Source organism: Podarcis tiliguerta (assembly GCF_965153285.1).
Source record: "Podarcis tiliguerta genome assembly, chromosome: 8".
Lineage (NCBI taxonomy): Eukaryota > Metazoa > Chordata > Lepidosauria > Squamata > Lacertidae > Podarcis > Podarcis tiliguerta.
Window position 1 is genome coordinate 26310223 of NC_139541.1, and position 26120 is coordinate 26336342.

General features: G+C 44.3%; 1 long non-coding RNA gene across 1 annotated transcript; it reads right to left on the minus strand.

Moving 5' to 3' along the window:
- Positions 1 to 22319: 22319 nt before the first annotated feature.
- LOC310682966 lies at positions 22320 to 22774 on the minus strand. Its single transcript, XR_014514215.1, has 2 exons — positions 22644 to 22774; positions 22320 to 22456 (listed from the first exon to the last, which is right to left on the minus strand). It is a non-coding gene; the product is annotated as an uncharacterized lncRNA (long non-coding RNA).
- Positions 22775 to 26120: the final 3346 nt, after the last annotated feature.

The following is a 26120-nucleotide window of genomic DNA, read 5'->3' on the forward strand; positions in this document are numbered from 1 at the left end:
AAATGAGTGCAATTGTGCGATAGTTGCAGCATTCTTTGGCACTGCCCTTCTTTGGGATTGGGATGTAGATTGATCTTCTCCAATCCTCTGGCCACTGCTGAGTTTTCCAAACTTGCTAGCATATTGAGTGTAACACCTTAACAGCATCATCTTTTAAAATTTTAAATAGTTCAGCTGGAATATCTTCACTTCCACTGGCCTTGTTATTAGCAGTGCTTTCTAAGGCCCATTTGACTTCACTCTCCAGGATTTCTGGCTCAAGGTAAGCAACCATACTACCTGGGGTGTACGAGACATCCATATCTTTCTGGTATAATTCCTCTGTGTATTCTTGCCACCTCTTCTTTATGTCTTCTGCTTCTGTTAGGTCCTTACCACTTTTGTCCTTTATTATGGTAATCTTTGTACAAAATGTTCCTTTCATATGTCCAATTTTCTTGAACAGATCTCTGGTTTTTCCCAATCAATTGTTTTCCTCTATTTCTTTGCATTGCTCATTTAAGAAGGCCCTCTTGTCTCTCCTTGCTATTTTTCGGAAATCAGCATTCAATTTCCTGTATCTTTCACTATCTCCCTCACATTTTGCTTACCTTCTCTCCCCTGCTATTTGTAAGGCCTCGTTGGACAGCCACTTTGCTTTCTTGCCTTTCCTTTTCATTGAGGTGGTTTTTGTTGCTGCCTCCTGTATAATGTTGCAAGCCTCCATCCATAGTTCTTTGGGCGCCCTGTCCACCAAATCTAAATCCTTAAACCTGTTCCTCACTTCCACTGTGTATTCATAAGGGATTTGATTTAGATTGTATCTTACTGGCCCAGTGGTTTTTCCTACTTTCTTCAGTTTAAGCTTGAATTTTGCTATAAGAAGCTGATGATCTGAGCCATAGTCAGCTCCAGGTCTTGTTTTTGCTGACTGTATAGAGCTTCTCCATCTTTGGCTGCAGAAAATATAATCAATTTGATTTTGATACTGCCCATCAGGTGATGTCCATGTGTAGAGTCCTCTCTTGTGTTGTTGGAAAAGAGTGTTTGTGATGACCAGCTTGTTCTCTTGGCAGAACTCTATTAGCCTTTGCCCTGCTTTGTTTTGAACTCCAAGGCCAAACTTGCCAGTTGTTCCTTTTATCTTTTGACTCCCTACTTTAGCATTCCAATCCTCTATAATGAGAAGAACATCATTCTTTGGTGTCATTTCTAGAAGGTGTTGTAAGACTTCATAGATTTGGTCAATTTCAGTTCTTCAGTGCCGGTAGTTGGTGCATAAACTTGGATTTTGATGTTGTTTAGTCGTTTAGTCGTGTCCGACTCTTCGTGACTCCCATGGACCAGAGCACACCAGGCACTCCTGTCTTCCACTGCCTCCCGCAGTTTGGTGAAACTAAACTTGGATTACTGTGATGTTAAAATGTCTGCCTTGGATTCATATCGAGATCATTCTATCATTTTTGAGATTGCATCCCAGTACAGCTTTTGCCACTCTTTTGTTGACTATGAGGGCCACTCCATTTCTTTTACGGGATTCTTACCCACAGTAGTGAATATGATGGTCATCCGAACTGAATTCACCCATTCCCATCCATTTTAGTTCACTGATGCCCAGAATGTTAATATTTATTCTTGCCATCTCACTTTTGACCACATCGAGCTTACCAAGGTTCATGGTTCTTACATTCCAGGTGCCTATGCAACATTTTTCTTTACAGCATTGGACTTTCATTTTGCTTCCAGGCATATCCGCAACTGTGCATCCTTTCGGCTTTGGCCCAGCCACTTCATCAGCTCTGAATCTACTTCTACTTGTCCTCCGCTCTTCCTCAGTAGCATGTTGGGCGCCTTCTGACCTGAGGGGCTCATCTTCCAGTGTCATAACTTTTATGTGCCTGTTGTCTTTGTCCATTTTCTTGGCAGGGATACTGGAGTGGCTTGCCGGTTCCTGCTCCAGGTGGATCACGTTTGGTCAAAACTCTCCACTATGACCTGTCCATCTTGGGTGGCCCTGCACGGCATAGCTCATAGCTTCTCTTAGTTATTCAAGCCCCTTCGCCACGACAAGGGAGTGATGCATGAAGGAGTTATTTCATATACCATAGCCCAATTATGTAATGCCATCTGTAGGAGCGGTAAAATATGCATTTAACTGGGGAAAATGCACTCAGGCTTTTACAGACTGAATAATGCTGGGCTGTTGACGGGAATGGCCTCTTTTCCAAGCCACCTTCTGAAAGAGCATTACTGGAGTGTTACAAATAAGGATTAGTCTCTTCCGTGTGTTAGAAATGAACAGGGCCTAGCCTGATAACAAGACTCAGAAGACCGGCTTGTTCTGAGCAAGCCAAATGACTTTGACCACATTAACTCCTAAAAGCTGCTGCTGAGATATCCATAGCTTAAAATATAGGCCAGCAGAAATGAGGAGTGCCATAGGAATTCAGCATATGATTTTTTTTTTTTAAAAAATTGTATATTATTCTTATTCTTATTACTTCATTCCCATGCCTCACACCGCAACAACACACAGAGAGAGTCTCATCTCTTTAGAGAGCCCTGGAGATGTGTTCACAGTGGGGATGGTGGGGAATAGTAGAGTCATTAATAGTAATAGCAATAATAATAATACTTTGAGTTATTTCCCACCCTTCATCTCAAAGCAGCCCAAGGTGGCAGTCATAGCAATCATAAAACATTTTAGAAACACACAACTAAAAATAGTTCAAAGACATTCTTAAAAAACATCAGTTTAAACCAGCAGTTTTAGGGGTGCCGAGAACAGTTCCTTTCAGCCACCAAATGCCTGCTGTTTTTACATTTCTCTTTAAAGTCAATACAGTGGTACCTCTGGTTAAGAACTTAATTCATTCTGGAGGTCCGTTCTTACCCTGAAACTGTTCTTAACCTGAGGTACCACTTTAGCTAATGGGGCCTCCTGCTGCCGCCGTGCAATTTCTGTTCTCATCCTGAAGCTAAGTTCTTAACCTGAGGTACTATTTCCGGGTTAGCGGAGTCTGTAACCTGAAGCGTCTGTAACCTGAAGCGTCTGTAACCCGAGGTACCACTGTAATGAGGGAATCAGATGCACCTTACTTGGGAGGGCATTCCATGAATGGAGAACCACCATTGAAAAGTCCCTGGCACAGGTAACTGCCAATTGGGAAGCCCTTATTGGCAGTACCTCCACCTGCTACTTTCCAGAGCGTAGTGTCTGAGTGCCACACAAAGGAATAACCTCTTGGAGGTTGTGGTTGGTTTTTTTCAGGGGGTACTCAAGGGTGTGCAGTAGTGGTAGATTCTCTCTTTTTGGATAAAGAGTGTGGCACTTACTGTAACAACATCATGATGAGTACCAGCACCACTTCTTCTAGAAAAAAGAAAAAGAGCACTGCTTGGAGGCAACCTCACCACCATTCCTTGTAAAAACCCCTGTGGAGCTTCTGGAAAAGGCATAGGCAGGTACCCGTGATCAGGAAGTGCTGCCAGGGCTGGCTGGCCTTCTTGGAAGCCAAGCACTCTTGCAGAGGCAAACTGCCCTTTGGGACTCCCACAGGTAGAGGCAGCAGGCGACAGATGTTCAAGATATTGAGAAGGTGGAACATGTGCAGAGAAAGGTGGCCCAGATGTTCAAGAGTCTAGAAACCAAGCCTTCTGAAGAATGGTTTGAAGGAGTTGGAGTGATTAGCCTGGAGAAGACAGAGGTGATCTTCAAAATTCTAAAGGGCTGTCCCATGGAAGATGGAACAAGCTTATTTTTGGCTGCTCCAGAGGGAAGGCCCAAGCCAATGGATTCAAATGTTAAGAAAGGAGATTCTATCTAAACATTAGGAAGAATGGTGCACGAGTGGAATAGACTACCTTTGAAGGTGGTGGACTCTCCTTCAATGGACATTTTAAAGCAGAGGTTGAATGGCCATCTGGCAGGAATTCTTTAGCTGTGATTCCTGCACTGCAAGCGGTTGGGCTAGATGGTCCTTGAGGGTCCCTTCCAATTGTAATTCAATGATTCTAAGTGCACTACTCACTCTCTGCCTAGGTAGATGGTCTAGGCTTCTTCTCCTTCTGTTGCTAGGGGTAGGGTTCACTCACAGCCAACACAGTATCAGGGGCTGTACAGAGGAGAGATACAAATTTGCAGGATTCCCTCCCCTCCATGTCATTACTCCATCAATTTTCATTATGAATACATTCACCCACTTTCCTTTTTTAAAAAATTAGAGTGTCATTTGTTCCACAGCAAATTTTGCCCTTAAAAAAACCAAAGCAAAACAATTCACCATTTGTCTCCGTTGGGGCTCTTATCCTGCCTGTATTTTTGGTTTCATCCATCAGCATTACAGACATTGTTCACATCCTCCAAAAGAACTGCCTAATTCCAGACAGAAAGGGATCTCCCACCATTTTTTAGGCAATTACAAAGGGTGTAAATCTATGTACACAAAACTTCCCTGTTATTTAAACCACATCCTGACCCCCCCCCCCAAGTCTTGAATAGCGAGATGTGCTGAGAAAGAGCAAAATGAGAAAAAGGCAGAGGTTTTCCACTCCTGTAGTCCCTAAGGACCACTGGGCAAGCTCAGAGATATTCCTAAATCTTGCAATGCAGAAGCAGTGCATCCCCAGAATTTGTCTGCCCACGCCTTGGGGAAGATTATTAGCCAATCCTTTAAAAAGCAGAAAAGCAAATACTATTAAAAATTCTGCAAGACAAGCTCTACACATTCTTCCTCTTTGCGATGATATTTTTCTTGGTGTTTGTGTGGGGGCGAAGCTCTCTCCTTGATTCCTCAGGTGTTCAATGCAAATATTGTCTATTATTCATTTACTTATTTATCCAAAGCATTTGTTTCTTGCTCTTCAGCCAAAAAGGTTCCCAGGAGTGACTTACATACAAGCAATTAACACAAGACAGTAATTGTGTTGATAAATTTGTAAAGCATTTATCCTGACCAGGGTTCTCCGAAAGAACACCAATAGACTCAGGCTTTAATTGAAAAAGAGAGAGGCTTTTATTAATATAAATGTATGTGTGTTAGGGGCTCATCTTCCAGCATTATAACTTTTATATGCCTGTTGCCTTTGTCCATGGAGTTTTCTTGGCAGGGATACTGGAGTGGCTTGCTGGTTCCTGCTCCGGGTGGATCACGTTTGGTCAAAACTCTCCACTATGACCTGTCCATCTTGGGTGGCCCTGCATGGCATAGCTCATAGCTTCTCTGAGTTATTCAAGCCCCTTCGCCACGGCAAGGCAGTGATCCATGAAGCTACAAACATGAGTCTGACCAAACTGCGGGAGGCACTGGAAAACAGGAGTGCCTGGCATGCTCTGGTCCAGGGGTCACGAAGAGTCGGACACGACTAAACGACTAAACAGCAACAACATGTATGTTAGCTTCCTAACATACATGTTAGGAGAGAGGCTAAACTTTGATGCTGTCAGAGATCATATTTAATAAAAATAATAAAATTTTATTTATAACCCGCCCTCCCCAGCCAAAGCTGAGCTCAGAGCGGCTAACAACAGTAAAAGTATTTGATACACATTCCAACACATTGGCCCAAATATAAGCCACACTCCCCCCCCAAAAAAATTCCGACTGTGGAAAGTTAAAGTGCGGCTCATATTTGGAACCAAGTGGTACGTGCCTGACTCCTGGCACTACTGCCCTGAATGGAGGACAGGGGCAGCCGGCACCAGCTTGAGGAGGTAGCACCGGGAGTGCTGGGAAGCAGTAGTACTGGGAGGCAGAGGTGCAGTGCGCTTGGAATTGAGCACCAGCGCTGGCTTGGGGAGTGGGGCGCTGAGTGCTGGTACTCGCTGCTGGCATGGCCTCCCCCCGTTCAGGGCAGTAGTGCTGGGAGGCGGGCTCACAGCGTGCTCAGAACTGAGCACTGGCGCCACCGCCCCTCCCCCCATTCAACGCATTAGAGCGGTGAAGAAGGTCGCATCCGCAAATAAGCCTTGAATTTTAAAGGTGCAGCTTATTGGTGGGTGCGGCTTATATTTGGGCCAATACGGTACTACACGGTTCAGTGGTACCTCGGGTTGCAAGCACCTCGGATTACAAACACTTCAGGTTACAGACTCCGCTCACCTGGAAGTAATACCTCGGGTTAAGAACTTTACCTCAGGATGAGAACAGAAATCGTGCGGCAGTGACACAGCAGCAGCAGGAGGCCCCATTAGCTAAAGTGGTACCTCAGGTTAAGAACCGTTTCAGGTTAAGAATGGACCTCCGGAATGAATTAAGTTCATAACCAGAGGTACCGCTGTAATTACCACTTAACCAATCAGGCAATTAAAGCCATCCTTCCCGTTACAGTTACACAGTTATGAAACACAGTCATCATTCTTAAACCTTTGGCTCTTCTGACTAGTCCACCCCAACCTTCTCATTTTAATAATATGTGAATACATGTAATCGTCTTTCAGTATTTTTCTTTGTTGTCTTCTAACTGTTACATGTATTTGTGGCCTGCTAATGTCTGTTTTCAGTTACCTATGTTGATATTTTTGTTCTCTTCTCGACCCAGGACATAGTGTAATTACTATGCTTGGCCGATCTCCTAATGTTTCCTTCTTCTTACATTCCATTCCTTCCGTTTGAGAACACAGGCTTGTGCGTACTTCTACTTAAAAACAGTTTGTTCTTTTAGGAAAGGTTTGGAAAGCTCATATGCAGATTTCAGACTAAAAAGCTCTAAGTGCACAAAACAGTCTGAGATGAAATAAAATGGGGAGATCCGCCTACATCTGTTGTTGCAGGGTATCTATCTATCTATCTATCATCTATCTATCTATCATCTCCCCAAAACATGACCACACAAGGGAAAAGGGAAGGGGAGGGCAGTGAGAGAGAGGGATCAAACTCCTGCACCAGTTCTGTCTAGAAAAGTTGCTCTTCTAATGATCAGCAATCATAGTTTATGGGGAGGAAATGCCTGGTGGAGGAGGGCTTTGGCAGAGCTGATGGAATGAGCCTTCTGCTTCCTATCTCCTACTGAGACAGCCTGATGGAATGGCTGTTTCCATGTGGCAGTTGAAGGACGGGAGGCCTGATGGAGCTCATCTGTCTCAGCAGAGAGGATGGAGTGAGTCCTGCTTCCATCTAATGTCAACTACGATACAGGTATAGCCAGCATGGTTGTGAGCTACAACTCCCACCATCTCTGACCATAGGATGTGCTGCTTGCTGGAGCGCATGGGAGTTCTATCCCAACAAAATCTGAAGGGTATTAAACTGGCTAACCCTGGCTCAGTAGATGCATGGTCAATGTCAGTTACCAGAGGACAAACATTGGGCGGGTGGATGTGAAGAGAATGTTCTTTGTGTCCTATGTATGGGCTTCCTGTGAGAATCTGATTGGCCACTGTGCAGTAGAAGATGCTTAACCAGACTGTCCTCCAGCTGAATTCAGCCTCATCGATCATGTCCAACAGCAGTACTTTTTCACACATTGCCTCATTTTAAAGATTCCAGTTTCCTTAAAAACACATGACTGTAGATATAGAGATAGAGATGATAGAGATAGATGATAGAGATATAGATATAGATATAGATATAGATGATATAGATAGATATAGATATAGATATAGATATAGATATAGATATAGATAGATATAAAAAGGAGATGCTCAATTAGATGGACCGCCAGCTAAATCCAGCCATGCTGATTAAAAAAATAAATAAATCCCCTAAAGAGCTAAACTTATTCAGCAGTTAACATTGCCATAGTTAATGGAGGGGAGCAAATGATGAATCCCTTTAATACACTAATAAATTTTGCCAGCCAGTTTATCTTCAATATTATCAACATGAATATCAAGGTCCTGAGTTGGCCATTAATCTGTCAGACATCAATAAAAATTATGCCAGGAAATAATCTCATTAAGAGCACCTAAATGAGCACTTGGGGAGGGGGTGTGCGTCTATATATAATGGCCAAATGCAGCATTTGTGACACGATCCACTGAATTAAAAGACTGCCAAATTAACTATCTTAAGCATCTTTCGTCAAATGACTCCAAACTCTGTGACCCTCCTAGCTTTGCCAAGACTTGTGTCAGGGTTTATGCAGATGCACAGATTGCCAGTCAAAGGAGCATGCTTCAAAATTGCTCTCGATACAGCGTTCCCCCTTGGCTGTGCTTCAAAACTATCACCTTTGGCCAGCAGCTGTCCCTACATGATCAATATGCAAGGACTCAACCCCATCAATATTGGCTTGCAATTCCAGAAGTCAAAACTAGTAGTAGCAGTTGTAGCAGCAGCTGTAATTAAAGCAACACCAGTGACCAATAGCAACATTTTGCAACACATTGTTTGATTTTCAAGATTTCAGATGCCTTAAAACACATGATTGTAATGGGTGGTCAGTCTGAATGATATTCTGGGTCCCTGGTAAAGGTAAAGGGACCCCTGACCATTAGGTCCAGTCATGGCTCACTCTGGGGTTGTGGTGCTCATCTCGGTTTATTGGCTGAGGGAGCCAGTGTACAGCTTCCGGGTCATGTGGCCAGCATGACTAAGCCGCTTCTGGCGAACTAGAGCAGTGCATGGAAATGCCGTTTACCTTTCCTCCGGAGCAGTACCTATTTATCTACTTGTACTTTGACGTGCTTTCGAACTGCTAGGTTGGCAGGAGCAGGGACCAAGCAACCCCGTCACGAGGATTCGAACTGCCAACTTTCTGATCAGCAAGCCCTAGGCTCTGTGGTTTTACCAACAGCACTACCCGTGTCCCTCTTCTAAAGGTATAAGAGTGGTATAGGTGGAAGCCAATCAAACCTGTTTCTTTGTCAAGGTACTGACTTTGACTGGCTAGTTAAGCACCATAACTTCATATACCAAGAGGTTGCTCTGGTGCCATAGAGACAAATGGGTGAGCCTTTCCCCACCACCACCGGCTGGATGCTACACCATCTTACGTTGGAGAATGAGCCAAGGGGTGTGTGTAGGAGATAACTGTGTGTGAAAATTGGGCTGATACTGGAAGACGGAGACAGAGACAAGCCCTGCTCTGTGCTGGACTCAAAACTGTGGCTTGGTGCTCCCTTGGAAACCTAATGAGGAAGCAAGTTAAGTTGGGTGGGGGTTAATGTTGACATGCCACAGGTACTCCACTATACTGGACCCTAAAGTACACTGCCTTTCACCCAGATGCCATATTTTGTTTGAAGAGCTCAGGGTAGACCTTTCCAAAGAATCCCAGTACGATTTGCATCCAGCAGAATTGAAAAACTCATAGTGTTAAGAGAGAAAATGGGAAAGGGTTCCATTCTTCCATGTTTCTCTCCTTCTACTGTCAAACAGCTCTTCCCATCAGAAAGTACTCAGAATCTCCTTTCTTGTCATTTGTATCCATTGCTTTGAGTCCTCCCCTCTGGAGCAGGAGAACACAAGCTTGCTCCATCTTCCATGTGACAGCCCTGTAGATATTTGAAGGTGGCTATCATAGCACCTCTCAGTCTTCTCTTCTCCAGGCTAAACATCCCCAACTCCCTCATCCATTCCTCATAAGGCTTGGTTTCCAGACCCTTGACCAACTCGGTCACCCTCCTCTGCAGACTTTCCAGCTTGTCAATATTCTTCTTAAACTGTGGTGCCCATAGTTGGACACAGAAGTCCAGGTGGGACCTGACCATGGAATAATTGAGTGCAATAGAGTTTTACGAGTGGAGGGGATGGAGGCGTCATTAATGCTTGGAAGCGGAGCCTTTGTGATGGAAATGTCAGAAACAAGTTGGACTGAACTCGCCAAGTGCACTTCCATTAATCACACGGTGGCAGGTCTTTGTGTCACATATGAACAGCTCTTGTCAGGTCACATCAATTTGTGTTGACTGACATCACACAGAGAAAGCTGGCATGATGGATATGGTCTGACACACAGCTTTATGGAGAGATGCAGGAGCTGTGGGAGTTCAAGTTCCATACCATTCACAGCCCTTGCTGTGTCATTTGAGTTTTAAGGACCATTAGTGTTTCAGCCCAGAAGAGGTCACAAATGGGCAGACAAGGTCAAGAGGGACTGGCAGAAGCAATGTTTGCACACAACTTCGACCAATTTGAGTGTAGGCAGGAAGGATGAGGGAGGGAGGAAGTGAACACTGTTTTCTGTTTATCAGAAATACCATCACATGAAAACCAAAGAAAAAGAAAGAGGAGCATTGCAAGCTGCCTTAAACTGAGACATAAGAAGATAAGAAGGGCCCTGGTGGATCAGACCAATGTCCCATCTAGTCCCATATTCTGTTCTCACCATGGCCAACCAGATGTCCCAATAGGAAGCCCAAAAGTAGAACCTGAGCACAAAAACATATCAACCATATAAGAGCCTGCTGGGTTAAGCCAATGTCCCATCTAGTCCAGTCTCCTGTTCTCACCATGGCCAACTAATGCCCAGTAGGAAACCCACAAGCAAAGCTTGAGTGCAAGAGTCCTCTCACCTCATGTGGTTTCCCAGCATTCACAGAAGCATCACTGCCTCCAAGCATGGAGCCACAGCATATTCACTATGACTAGCAGCCAGTGAGTCAGACTCAATGGAACTCAGTATTGTCTACACAGACTGGCAGGTGCTATCCCAGATTCCAGGTGGCAGTCTCTCCCAGCCCTACATGGAGATGCCAGGGATTGGACTGAGGGCCTTCTGCATGCAAAGCAGGTGCTCTCCCATGCATACAGTCAGATGTGGTATCATTAGAGCAAGATGATTCTTGGAGGGGGGATTTGACCTTTGTGAATTCCACCATAAACTCAACCAATCTGCATCTCCAGACAAATGTGCTGAATCGAAAAATACTTCTCCACCAGTTTTCTCACTCCCTCAGTGCTGCAACACATTGCCTCAAAAATGTATAAAAATGTGTATTTTGAGACCCAAGTAAGTTTAGAGGTGTGTGTTGGGAGAGAAATGTGTTTCAAATGTTTAAATATGCATTTCAGTGTCCTTGCAGATTGTTTAAAACATACGAACACACTGCAGATCAGTGTGGAAACTGGATGGAATAGGCTTATGAGTGAATCTCTAAGGCTTAGAAACTACTATGATTGAGTAGGGGCATGATGGCGGTTTCTAGACATATGACTGGTATACAAAGAGAAGGGAGAGAAATCTTCTTTATAATACCAGAATTGAGGGAGGATTATTTGCAGTCTGGTAATTGGTTTGGGAGAAACACCAGAGAAGTCTGATTTCCACACAGTTCATTGTTAATTTGCTGTTGTCACTCCCAGAAAATGGTGATGACTGTTAACTTGGATCACAGATGGAGAACCTGTGTCCCTACTGGTGTTTGTTTGTTTGTTTGTTTCATTTATTAATGATTTCCCTTTAAACATCACAGATCATCCAAGAACAGGTGTTATTGAGCTCCAAGAACAGGTGTTATTGAGTCCCGCAGGGCCCTAGTCTCTTGTGACAGAGCGTTCCACCAGATCGGAGCCACAGCCCAAAAAGCCCTGGCTCTGGTTGAGGCCAGCCTAACCTCCCTGTGGCCCGGGATCTCCAAGATGTTTTTGTTTGAAGACCGTAAGGTCCTCCCTGGGACTTACCAGGAGAGGCGGTCCCATAGGTATGAGGGTCCAAGACCGTATAGGGCTTTAAAGGTTGAAACCAGCACTTTAAACCTGATCCTGTACTCCACTGGGAGCCAGTGCAGCTGGTATAGCACTGGGTGAATGTGATCCCACAGCGAGGACCCCGTAAGGAGTCTTGCTGCCGCATTCTGCACCCGCTGGAGTTTCTGGGTCAGTTTCAATGCCAGCCCCACGTAGAGTGAGTTACAATAATCCAGTCTGGAGGTGACCGTCGCGTGGATCACAGTGGCTCCAAGTCATAATAGGACTTGGAAGTTTCTTAAATCTTTTTAAGTAATGCAGAATGCAATGGTTAGCTTGCTTGTGGGGGCAAACTCCCAACAGTATATAACGCCCGACTTGAATGATTGACACTGGCTTCAAATCTACTACTGCGCCAAGTTCAAGGTGCTTGAACTCACATGCAAGTCCCTATACAGCTTACTCAAGAGTAAGCCGTACACCTAGTAAACTTCTGAAGTCTGTGGGAGAGTCTTTCCTGCTAGTTCCAAAGATCTTGAAAGCTCACCTAGAGCACAAGTGGACTTTGGAAATCTTCCGTAACATGGCGCCCTGTGTGAGGCCAAAATTTGGCACCCCAAAATGGTTCTTCTCAATTGTGGATCTTCTCAGTTTTGCACCTCCTCAGCTTCATATCCTGTGGGGGGGGGGGAATCACCCACACCACCCTAAATGAGGCCAGCACTGCTCAGAGGAGCAAGGTTTTTACTGTGTCTGCCCATGTTCTGGGAAGTAGCACCCCTGTCCACTCTGCATTTTTTGGAAACAACTGAAGACACGTTTTTTCTGACAGGTCTTCAGAGCTGGATATAGGAGTCTTTACCATGAGTGCCTGCTTATTGGGGTTTTAGACTTGTTTTAAAAGCATTTGCTGTTTTTGTGATTTTAATTATTGTACGTGTAAATCACTTTGAGGTGGTGGTTTACAAGGTTATTAATTTAATCTTTGTAATAGTAATTTATTCCATCTGGTATACTCTGATTCTGACTGCATTGGCTATCACCCAGTTGCATCTACCCTTCCTTCATTGGGGTAGGGGAATAAGGCTGGGATGAATGGTGTGATCAGGCAAGAAACTTGGTATGCTATTGTCTGCATGAATTGAAAGTGATGGGGCTAGCCCCCTCCCCCCAGCTCCTTGATTAGTGCTGTCCTGAGCACAGCAAAATGAGAGAGAAATTATTTGTGTGACATAAAAGCCTTCAGAACAAGCCAAGCCCCATTTACAACATCAATATTTTACAGGAAGAAAATGGAGTGCAGAAACCAATCACTCAGAACCTCAGGATTCATCTGAGCAAAAAGAAAAGGAAAGAAGGAAAGAAAGAAAGGCGTTTCTAATAAATTCCCAACACAGGGTTCACCCTGACTTCCTTTTGTGCCTCATTTCTAGGCACGGGTTCATGCTTTAAAATGCCATGTCTGTAGACATTAATCAAAAGTCAATTAATGTCTGCAGGAGACTATGTGGATATTTAAGTTATAATCAAAAAAATCTTAATAATTATTCATAAAGGAAACGGTTTATAAGAAGTAAATAAGGAGGCCAGATACAGGATAAAGGAAGTCTTTTATTTTGCATTGTTGTATGTTATGCTTGCTGTGTGTTATGTTCACGTTTAATGAGGGTGGATTGTGTATTGGGGGAGTGGGGGGTTTATGTTATGTTATAAATAAAATTCCAATAATTTTTTTAAAAAAATAAATGTCTGTGTGCCTCTTCTTCTTCTTCTTCTTCTTCTTCTTCTTCTTCTTCTTCTTCTTCTTCTTCTTCTTCTTCTTCTTCTTCTTCTTCTTCTTCTTCGCCCTGGCATGTTCCCAGTGAAAACCCACTCTATATATTCCATTTAATCGGAGCAAACAGCAATCTGCAGAAAACCCAAATTGCCATTTGTTCTGATTCAGCGTTAAACAGCAGGTTTTTGTGGGGGAAGTGCTGGGGCGAAGAAAGGAAAAAAGCCCCTGGACACTGCAATTTAAAGTACAGACCTAGAAAGCATGAGGCAAAATGTAAGTGTAGATGAACCCACACTTAAACAAATTTCTGTGGGTTTTCAACATTTACTTTAAAGCCAGGCTTTAAAGTAAGACAATCTTAAAATCTTCTATTCCACCTCAAACCTGACCACATCAAAGCCTTTGGGTCAAAGCAGAGAGAGGGATGTTTCTAAGAGGTGGGTCTGGATTGGAGAAGTGGAGGGAAGAATCAACCATAATAAAGGTGTATGTTCACACCTGTCCCTCCTTCCATCCAATAATAGAATTGTAGAGGAGGAAGGGACACCAAGAGTCATCTAGTCCAGCCCTCTGCAATGCAAGAATCACAGCTAAAAATTCCCTGACAGATGGCCATCCAACTTCTGTGTAAAAACTTCCAATGGAGGAGAGTCCACCGCTTTCCAAGTGAACAGCTCAACAGATCGTACTGTCCAAAAGGCTTACCTGCACTGCAAATTAAAGATATCTGTATTGATGACACTTGGCTCTTTCTCTCTCTTTCAGCTGGTGCCACAGAGTGCATGAAAATTCTAATTTGTTGTCTGGACATAGTCATTGCCAGATTTATGTATAAGCTAAACAAGCTGTAGCTTAGGGCCCCACTCTCTTGGGAGCTCCCCCAAAAATTAAAGGAAAAACATCTGGATGTACATTTCCAAAATATAAGATAAAACAAATAAAATAAAACCTACATACAGTGTTTTGTGTTGTGTAGGCTCCTATGATGTAAATAATGGGCCCCGTCTGCTAGCCTGCTCCCTAAAATATCACTGGTTTGCTCATTTCTATATATAGGGTGCCTGCATTCTGCATGGACTGGTTGCATGGCAACTTGTGCAAATGGCTTTAGATATCTATTAGGTACATAAATTACCATATAGCATATATTCAACACAAAAAAAACAGCAACAATTTGTTGTTGACAGCTTAGGGCTTCATCAAACCTAAATCTGGCCCTGGACACAGTAGTGGACTGGATGCAAATGAAGCACAGTCTTAACAAGACAAGAGGTTCTAGTGGATGAATGTTAGACAATTTGATCTGTTCCGGCATGCACTTTCCAATAATTCAGGGTGCAAGCAGAGCTGGTGGGCACCCTTTGCATTTACTGCCATCCATCTCTGGTTCAATCCTTCTGTCCCCTTTCTCAGAATCCCTGCAGATCTTTCACCTGAGCAAGACTTTTCAAATGCACTTCAGGTTTTGCCTCATAAGCAATGCTGAAATCCAAGACAGAAGATGGTCTCTTCTGACAGATTTGTTCCCCCTTTTCACCTCTAGCCCAAAGGTTGCTGCCTTGCAGCCACCAAGAGATCAATTCAGCAGGCTCCCTCTTGATGTGGCGACCCAGGGTTCAAATGCAATGCCTGCACACTGGCCCTGAGATCAAAAAGTCTTTTGGCAGTGGCAAACATCAAAGTCTAATTTTGCATATCTTGTCTTCCTGTATATGCCCTGGCACAAAGGCTTGGTCTCTTGTAGAGCAGCTTCTGTTAGTTGCTGAAATTGCATACCAAAAAAAAAAAGGTTGCTGAGAACTAGGAAGTATGAGGCTGGACTGGTGGATTCGGTGATCCTGTCAATGCTTCTGGAACATTTGTTTATTTATTTGATGACTTTATAGCCCACCCTTCTCCCAAGTTGGGATGCAAGGCAGCTTCCAAGGTTTTAAACACCTCATTATAAAACATAAAGTAATATAAACTAATAAGAACAAACCAGTTGAAGACAATAGTTACATTAAAGCACATTTAGAGTCCACAATTAAAATCCAGTTTGCTCTGACAGCAGCGCAGTAGTCCTGCAAACTGAGCAATTTACTTTTCTGCGCCTAATTCTGAACAGTTGGCTGTGGCTTTTGGTGGTATTTGGGCTTCACATCTCTTAAGCCAGTCCTCCTGCTCACCACCTGAATGTCCACAGCAAAACCTTGCAAAAAAGAAGGTCCCAAGTGCTTTTGGCCAGAGCTTCCAGGTGCAGTGCAAATAAATAGTAAATAATCATAAAGTCTCTTTTAAATGCCAAGGGAAAAACTAGCAGGCTGGTAGAACGAGGGTCGTTTCTCTGCTCTGCTGAACATAAGCGCGCGGTTATGGCTCAGCCCCGTCTGCTTTGACGTGTCAATGGGCCCCTTAGGAGGCATTAATCTCTGGATTATTGGCAAGGTTAGGGGAAGTTAATCATATCAACAGGAGTTTGTGTCGTTTAAAAGCAATCGCTCAGGAGATCCTGCCACACTTCCATGAGGAACTATGGGAGGAGGATTAAGCAAACCGCGAAGCTATAAACAGGGAAATGACTGGTGAAAGGCAGAATGCAGGGCCGTGAAAGGGCAAGAAATGGAAGGTCGTCATCATGCCTAGAAAAGGCAAAGTCAAGCATTGCTATTACTCTTTAAGAACATAAGAAGAGAGTGCTGGATCAGGCCAAAGGTCCCCACCCCATCTAGTCCAGCATTCTGTTCTCACAGTAGCCAACCAGATGTCCCAATTGGAAGCCCGCGAGAAGGATCTGAGTGCAAGAGCGCTCTCACCTGCTTTGCATTCCAGCAACTGGTATTCAGAAGCATCACTACCTCCCACAGTGGAAGCAGGACATAGCCATTGTGGCCAGTAGCCATTGTGAACTTTATTTCTCATGCTCCTCTGGTGGTTGGAGTAGCTTTCCCACATTGTTCTGGTGGTTGAGAGGCACTCTTTTTACAGAGCCCAAATTGATTGTGCATTTTGTTCTCCTTTAATCTCAGTTATTTACTTCTAGAGTATGTAAGGAGTTGACTTGCTCACTCTCAGAGGAGCTTGTGGATCATGTAGCCTGAAGATGCTTTCTAATTGGAAGAGAAGTTTGCACAGAGGCACTGCGAGCAGCCTTCTCTGAGGGTGGGCAGCTGTTCCAAATCTCTGCACGGAGATTGACTCAGTTTCCCCAGATATACATATATATATTTAATTCCCCGTATGTAATATATTTCTATGATATTTTCACTAATATATTATTATTTTAATGCATTCTTCTTTACCCTACTATATGCATTTTTGCACACATTCCCAGGATAGAGGACTGCACTGCGAAATCCCAAGAAGTGTGGGCTTTGAAAGATGGCTGCATTTCAGTCTTCAAATTGAGAATTGGGTGGATTTGTCTTGCACTGTGAACAGAGTTGAATGTTTCCCCTGTGCCTAGATATGGACAGAGCTTCCAACAATGGCTAATGCTAGTTCGGACCAGAATGCAATCCAGCAGCCTCTGAGGGTTTTTCAAAGACTGGTCTGTGCTTGAGCATGGGAGAAGCCTGTAAGCTACCAAAGCTGGTTCCAGGCCACAGACCACTCTACTGCCTCTGTGGCCCAGGTTAATCAGTCCCCCCACGTTCCCACATGGCGCACTCTGCAACAAATGTGTTAAGCACTTGCTCCATTATGCTATTATCTGTGCCTAATTTGCCATCCCCTCCCCTAACATTTCAATTTCTCCCTTCGCCGATCACACACGCTTTTCAACAGCCCTTCCGAACTTGTTTTCTCTACCCCCTCTGAGATGCTCGGGAAATAGATTTGCATCGGGATCCACAGTGAACTTTCCTGACTAGCATTCCATTCACCCCCCAGGGTTCCTGCTACCAACCAGCCTATTCCATCCCCGCCTTTCCTTTCCAGATGGACTCATCTCCCATCTCGTTATTGTTCCCTCGGGGTCCTAAGCCTGCTTGGATTTCCCAACTCGGTCCCAAATCCCTCCACCCACCCATCTGCGTGTAACGGAAATTTAAAACGCTAATGATAACGGCCGGGATTAAATGTGCAGAATCTCTTCCGGGGGGCCTTCGCCGCAGAGGGCTTTGAAAGGAATTGCTTGAGATCATAGGGTGGTGCAGGGGGGATCGGGGAGCCCACCGCTAGGATGAGGAAGCCCCCACACACCCATGGCTCACTTTCGGCTGCCAAATGAATTTCAAGCCAGGCCAAGATGTCAGACGTCAACAGAAGGGTTGCTATGGTGACTGAACATTGGGAAGACACTGCACTTTTCTGGGTTCTTTCAGGGAGCCATTGAGGAAGCATGTGGGGTGGGGAGGCAGCTGTGTGTGTGTGTGTGTGTGTGTGTGTGTGTGTAGGGGAGAATCCAGAGCACTGTGCTACAACCCTGAACTCAGTCTACATCATGTGCCATGCCCTGCCGCATTCATTATTCAAGTCATATTGAATATTTCAGACGGTGCTCACACATCCGTTAAGTGAATAAACAGACCTACATTAAGGGCCTTGAAGGTGGGGAAAGGGGATGTGTCAGACAAGTTCTTGGAGTCCGCGCATCTCTCTTTGATGGAGTCAGATCATGAGCGCATTCGACCCCAGTGTTGTTTACTCTGCTAGCACATTTCCAAGGTTGCAGGAAGTGAGGCTGTCTGGTGTCGGGTGTTTATTGCAGTCAACTGAACCAATAAGGAGGAAAAAGGCAACTTATTAAACTCAACATTGTGGCCTCAATAAAATCAATTACCGTATTTTTCGCTCTATAGGACGCACTGGACCATAGGACACACCGGACCATAGGAGGGGGAGAACAGGGGAAAAATATTCTCCCCCTCTCTGCTCAGCGCCCCTTCAGTGAAGCGGCAGGAGAAACGGAGCCCCTTCCATTTCTCCTCCCACTTTGCTGAAGGGGCGCTGCGCAGAGAGGGAAAACTGTGCAGCACCTCTCTAGCGAAGCGAAGCCTGGAGAGCAAGAGGGATTGGTGTGCACCGACCCCTCTCACTCTCCAGGCTTCAGGTGGCTATCCGCAAGCCTTCGGATCACAGCGGGAACTCCTGCTGTACTCCGAAGGCTTGCGGATAGCTGCCTGAAGCCTCTGGAGCGCAGCAGGAGTTCCCGCTGTGCTTTGGGGGCTTCAGGCAGCTTCAGCGAAAGCAATGCGAAGGCTCCGGAGTGCGGGGGGAGCTCTCCCTCTGTGCTTAGGAGGCTTTGCGTTGCTATCGCTGAAGCAAAGGAGCCTGCATTCGCTCCATAAGACGCACACACATTTCCCCTTAATTTCTGAAGGGGGAAAAGTGCATCTTATAGAGCAAAAAATACGGTATTTAAAAAAATTACAAGCTAAGCATGAACAATAGCAGCAGATCTGAGAGAAATGGCAGGTACTCTTGCCACCTGCTTGGTAATAAATTAGCTGTCTTCTCAAGGAAGATACTCAGCTGGTCTCTAGAGATCAACCAGCAATCTGTGTCATAAATGTCTTGTGTTATCAAACCCCCCGATTAGAAACACATACACAAGATAATATGTACCTCTAAGGGGTTACACAGACAGTGTATACTTTCCCAGCCCAGCCCCATTATAACAACATTAATAATAACAGTGAAATACAAAAAAATAACAATAACATAAATAGGGAAGTCAGAGAACAAAAATTGTATCAAATATTTTTCTCATTTTTCAGGGATTCTTTGTTCATATAAAGAAATGGGAGAGAAAGACAGGCAGAGGAGTGTTCCTATCTTTACAAGGAATTCCAGCAACTGATATCTTTGAAGGCAAAGTATTAAAATGGGCTGATAAGGTAGAACTTCTGTATTAAGCTACGGTTTCCAAAATTAAATAAAAGGTAAAGGTACCCCTGCCCGTACGGGCCAGTCGTGTCCGACTCTGGGGTTGTGCACCCATCTCACTTAAGAGGCCTGGGGCCAGCACTGTCTGAAGACACTTCTGGGTCACGTGGCCAGCGTGACAAGTGGAATCTGGCGAGCCAGCGCAGCACACGGAAACGCCGTTTACCTTCCCGCTATAAAGCGGTTCCTATTTATCTACTTGCACTTAAGAGTGCTTTCGAACTGCTAGGTTGGCAGGCGTTGGGACCGAACGACGGGAGCGCACCCCGCCGTGGGGATTCGAACCGCTGACCTGACGATCGGCAAGTCCTAGGCGCTGAGGTTTTACCCACAGCACCACCCACGTCCCAAAATTAAATAAGGGACACATAAATGAAAAGAGAACTTATTATTGTAGTTCCACTTCCGAACCTATCAGTGGCATTCCTCCCTGTGCTTATCTTAATACACACATTATTTTGCTCCCCTCTAGAATGATAACTAAACTTCTGCCTTGAAACCATTCACCACAGTTGCAAATATGTTCAAGTTCCATCTGAAAAGCTTCCCCCTCTGGATTCCTTGTCAATGTCCCTCCAAATGCTTTTCTTCTTTCAAAAGAACATTGATGCTCCTAAGATCTGGAGATGAACTCTGCTCACCTTTCATTCAGCAGCTGGCTCCAAGACTCATTCTGCATTCCAACCACCACGGTCCTTTTCTTGCCTCTCAGTGGGACAGGTAGGTAAGTCATCTGATTTGCTGACAGACTCGGAGACAGTTCTGACTAGAGCCGGCCTAGATTTTCAGCTAGAATTAATCTTGAGGCTGGAAATGGGGACCATTTGTCTCTGCTATTTGTTCTAGCTGGCCTTTTTGAGAAAACTGTTGTATACATAAATATCAATAAGTAATGCAATTATGTGGGTGGTTATGAATGATTTGGCTCTCCCTTCCTCAGCTAAGGCTGCAACTGATGTTCCATTTTGGAGTTTAAAATAACGATTTTAGTTGGGTAGGTCCCACCCACCCACCAATGACAATTAGCTATGTAAATAAGGGATGGTGAGCCTGCCAATTTCAATATCTCTTAGTCCCTCATAGTTACAATCTCCATCTTGTTATTTTTTTAAAAAAAACCTTCATGGAAATTCATTAGCATTTTAGTAAGCATTTTCCCTAACATAGTGGTACCTCGGTTTAGTAATTTAATCCATTCCGGAAGTCCATTCTTAAACTGAGGCGTGCTTTCCCTAACGAGGCCTCCCTTCCACCGTTCGGATTCTTAGACCGAGGTAAAGTTCACAAACTGGGACACTACTTCCGGTTTTGTGAAGTTCGTAAACTGAATCATTTGTAAACAGGACTGTTCTTAAACAGAGGTACCACTGTATAGAGATATCTGTGTGAGAATTTTGCCTGGTATGTACATTTATTCATGCATATTTGGGGTAGAGGTGGGCATGCCTGGAGAACTCCATTGGGAATTCTGAGCGGTGTGAATTTTGGTTAGCAAAAGGGGGAGGGAGCCTGAGTTGGGTAGGCTTGCAGTAAAAGGCAGACTTTGCCAACCCCAGGCTTAATAACCCTCTAAAAATTCTGTATATTAGCTCCCATGACTGTTACTGCCCCACAATATCTATTTTTCTTCTTTTGTGGGGTGCTTGTTTCTTTTTCATATGGATGATCCCAACCAATCGGGATGCAAAGAATAACTGAGTTCCCACAGTGTTCTGAAGCCAACTGGATTTGTTCCCCGGCACAAAATTTTCAAATTGCTGACTTAGTCCCCAGCTAGTAACTAGTTCATAAGAACCTAAGAAGAACCTGCTCATTAAGCCCAGCACACTTTATAAAAGCACTATCGCCTCTAAGCGTGGAAGCAAAGCCGAGCCATCAATAGGAGTCTGCACTATGAATTAGTCCAATCCTCTTTTAAATCCATCTCAGCTGGTGGTCAGTTCCACTCGGTTCCAGTTCCAGTTCCACTCAGTGTTCAGTTAATCATGGATGGTTTATGGGTCTCAAGGTGCTGATGGCGAAGGGAATTTGACTGCAGCAAGTGGCGGGTGCTTCTATGCATTCTGCACATTTTCCAAACCTATTTCATGAGGACTAGAAACTGTGTGTGTGTGTGTGTGCGCGCGTGCGTGCGTGCGTGCATGCATGCACGTGCACGTACCTTTGCTGGAGCTAGCAAAGGCCAGGTAATGTTCCCACTACAGTGGTGTGACAGGTTTGCGGTCACAGAATAAAAGGTCAAATCAAGAGACAACACGTTCTGCAAAAGGATCCCTGAACAGAATAAACTCTGTTACATTTGGCAAATTATGCAAATGTTATTTGATTGATTGGGAATCTGGCTGATCTGCTATAATCATTCATCAGTGCCCTGTGGTACATGAATAGCTCTTGCTTACGTGACAAATTGGCATTTATCTCTGTGTGTCCAGCTGAGTCATGACATTCGGTTCATTACATCTTGCAGGAAATGGGGGAGGGTGGCTTAGGTCAGCCTTTTGCAACCTGATGCTCTCCCGATCTTTTAAGACTACAGCTTCCATTAGCCTCAGCCTCATGGTGACTGAGGCTGATGGGATCTGTAGTCCAACATAGGAACATAGAAAGCTGCCTTATACAGAGTTAATCCTTTGGTCTAACTAGCTTAGTGTTGTCTGCACTGATCAGCAACAGGTCTCCAGGGTTTCAGACTGGGGTCTCTCCTAGACCTACCTGGAGATGGCAGGGATTTAACCTGGGACCTCCTGCATGCAAAACAGATGTTTTCTGTTGCTCCAGAGAGGAGGACCTGAACCAATGGATTCACATGACAAGAACAGAGTTCCTGATTAAACATTAAGAACTTTCTGACAGCAAGAGTTGTTCAACTTTGGGACAGGTTACCTTGGAAGGTGATGGACTCTGCTTCATTGGAGGTTTTTAAACAGAGGCTGGATGGCCATCTGTCAGGGATTTTTTTAGCTGTGTTTCCTGCATTGCAGGGGGTTGGACCAGACGATGCTTGGGATCCCTTCCAACCCTAGAATTCTATTATTCTCTCTCTGTGCAAGAGAGAATATTTTTAACACTTGGACCTGTGTTTTTAAAAGGCAAGATAACCACACACACACACACACTTCCCCATCTGCGGTTCATCTGGATCCTATATTGTTTGTGATGCATTTAATATTAATAAATGAGGAGCCTGATAGCTTGTAGGAGGAACCATGGAAACTTCCTCTTCTATGACACCCAGCAGGTGGGTTCATAGACATAGTTCTCTCTTGGACACTCTGCAATAGAGAACAGAAATAAATTTGGATCCATTGGAGGGATGGGTAGGTGGAGATAGTGCTTATCTGGGCCATTCCAGTTGGGGCCAGGGTGCAGTAAAATCCCAAGGAGCTTTTACAAATCAGACTCAGGTGGTCTGTTCCCCCACACAACTGTCTGTGGATGGGAGTGTTGACACTCACTCTGATCAGTCTTCTTGAGGACCAGGGCACAACCAAAATCAACTGGCAGGAGAGACCCAAAGGTGTGTCTGCCTGCATCCAAGTCCAGAAAGGCAGTGAGCACCACTGGGACCTGCAACCTGCTTCTCAATGGGTTGGACAGGCTTGGAATCCCATTGCCATGGTGACCACACCGAGCTCTGGAATTTGGAGCCCCAACTGCCGCTTTTTAGGGGTTTTTTTCAGGGCCCAATATGGTCAAGCAGACAATGTTGCTTATGAGCAGGGAGAATGAGGGATTTAACTAAAAATGGGTGAAATAACCAAGTCATTTAAGGGGGGAATTGTTTATTTTTTTATTGCCCCACCAGCAACTTTGTAAGTCAAATCATCTCACTGAGTCTTCAGCCTGCCTACTTGGGAGTAATCCCAAATGACATCGGTGGGGTTTACCTCAGGTTAGAATCATAGAATCATAGAGTTGGAAGAGACCACAAGGGCCATCGAGTCCAACCCCCTGCCAAGCAGGAAACACCATCAGAGCACTCCTGACATATGGTTGTCAAGCCTCTGCTTAAAGACCTCCAAAGAAGGAGACTCCACCACACTCCTTGGCAGCAAATTCCACTGTCGAACAGCTCTTACTGTCAGGAAGTTCTTCCTAATGTTTAGGTGGAATCTTCTTTCTTGTAGTTTGGATCCATTGCTCCGTGTCCGCTTCTCTGGAGCCGCAGAAAACAACCTTTCTCCCTCCTCTATGTGACATCCTTTTATATATTTGAACATGGCTATCATATCACATAAGCAGTACTGCAATCTTCCCCTCTTCCATACATGCTCTCCCCCTCCCTGCCAAATGACATGGGGCCGTGATTAAAAATTATAAATAAAATATATCTGGGTTCATTTGCTTTTTGGATGATGCTTGCATATTTCTAAAATCTAGACAGGAAGTATTTATTTTTTTACAAGCTTGCTTCGTCAGTGTCTCATCTTTTTTGTGTGGAAGGGACACGGTATTTAACATTGTACCCCATTTTGTAAAACTGTACATGTCCATTTCAAGTGAACAGCAAATGAGGCAGCCATTTTTAATGGTGGGGGCCTTCGCAAATTCTCCCAAATTGACACCGTACCTCAGAATGAGGAATTCTGGGGGAAATAAAATGGCAAATCTTTTCTTCCAGAACGAATATTGCCTCATCCCGCCAAATAGTGCCAAATCAGCCAATTTCAAGGTAAACGAAAGAGACAAGAAATCACCCAGCTGGCTCCAATTTCCTCTCAAAAAAAGGAAAATGAAGTGCATATTTTGATATACTGAAGCTGCCCAGAAGTGTGTTGTGAGCACTCCTGACACACCAAAGATGGTTACTAAGCTTGAGACAGTGTGACTCAATGAAGGCATAACTGGAAAAGTAGTGAGAGCTACTTGGAGATAGCTCAGGGCAAAATAGCACTTATTTATTCTTTAGCAATGTGGGTGGCTAATACCAGCTTGTGTGCGTGTGTGTGTGTGTATGTGTGTGTAAGAATGAAAGAGGAGAGAAATTAGAAAGTCTATTTCAAATAACAAATTGACAGAAGCTTGAAAGCTTGCTTGCTGTTCCTCTCCCCCACCCCCGGTATGGTTGCAAAAAAACAAACAGACACATATAGCACTTATTGAGTGCCCAAATTGCTTTGCTTTTTCACTGGCTGTCTGGATTTATGCTTTGTTCATGTGTTTATTTAATATAGCAATGGGCAAGCAATCCCCAGCTCAACCCAGCAAATATTTTTTATCCTATAAGCTCTCTCAATTGATCCCCCACATTCCACAAACACCCCTCTAATGCGCCAGGACCTGTAAATGATGTCAAAGCAATTGGGAGCAGTGACCATAGCGCTATTAAATTAAATATGCATGCAAATGATCAACTGTCAGGAAAATCCAGCATGGTCAGATTTTACTTTCAAAAGAGGAAACTCCCCCCCCCCCCCAAGGAAGGCATTGGTTTAAAAAAAAAAGCTGAAAGGCAAAGTCAAGAGGTTCAAATCTCTCAAAATGTCCAGCGATTGTTTAAAAATATAGTATAAGAGGCTCAACTGGAGTGTGCACTACTGATCAAGAAAGGTACCACAAGAGCTGTAAGAATGCCAGCGTGGTTAATGAACAGAGTCAAAGATGTTACTAGAACCAAGAAGGCTCCCTTCGAAAAATGGAAGTCTTGTCCAAATGCAGAGAATAAAAAGCAGCACATACTTTTTGCAAATAGAAAATAAGGGATGATTTAAAAATAAATAAATTGTGGAGCATATTGCTAAAAATATTAGCAGCAACAACAAGAGTTACTTTATATACATTAGTAACAGAAGACCATCAGTTGGACTCTTGGATAACAAAGGAGTCAAAGGACTGCTAAAGGAGGATAAGGAAATTACAGAGAAGCTGAATGAATTCTTCGTATCAGCCTTCACAGGGCAGATCCTGGAGGCTGAACTAACTTTTGCAGGAAATGAGCATAAGGAACTGAGGAAGATAGTGGTGATGAGAGATGAAGTTCTAGGCCCAATAGACAAAAGAAAAACTGACAAATGACTGGGTCCGGGTGACACCTACCCAAGAGTTCTCAGAGAAATTGCCGATCCTCTAATCAAAAATACTTAACTTTCCCTTAGATCAGCCTCTATACCTGAAGACTGGAAAGTCTTCAGGTATAGAGGCTGGTCTAAAGGAAAACCTATGTAACACCAATGCAAAAGCCAATTTAGCACCAATTTTTAATTAGCATTCCTGGAGGGATACGTACACATTTCTTTGTCAGCTTGCAAAGTGCTTTAAAAAAAAACATCCTTATTAAAATTCTTCAGCATTTTAGTGTGAATTTATCCTAACAAACACTTTTTTGCACGCAGTTTTGATTAATGTACACATTTTTGCAAACAGATTCCTTGGGTTATTTTCAATGTATTTCTGGATCTGTGCAAACTTCCCCTTGATATTTGCGTTTTGGTAAATCTTCTTTGGTTGGGGCACCATGTTGCAAAATTCGAATGATGCCTGTGGGAAACCCACAAGCAGGATTCAAGCACCAGAGTGCTCTCCCCTCCTGTGGCTTCCAATAACTGGCATTCAGAAGCAACTGCTGCCTTCAACTGTGGTGGCAACTCGTAGGCATTGTGACTAATAGCCATCAATAGCCCTCTCCTCCAGACTGAGGTTGATTGGGGCAGCGCCCCATCCTCCCAAGTGAAGCAGCCACCACTGCTGGAGAGGATATAGGAAAGAGGGAGTGATTGGTCCTGAAGGCTTTAGAGCATCAAACATTGCCCAGAAAGGTGGAGTGGAGCAGCAGGGGCCCATTCAACTGAAGTCAGCAGGCAATGGAAGGCTTGGCTCAGCAAGATGTCTGATTCAGCATGGTTAGTCCAGGTGGTGTTGCCCAAATTAGAAGACAATGGGAAAGGGGGGGATGCTCCTCCATCTGTGCCCACACACATATTTAAAGG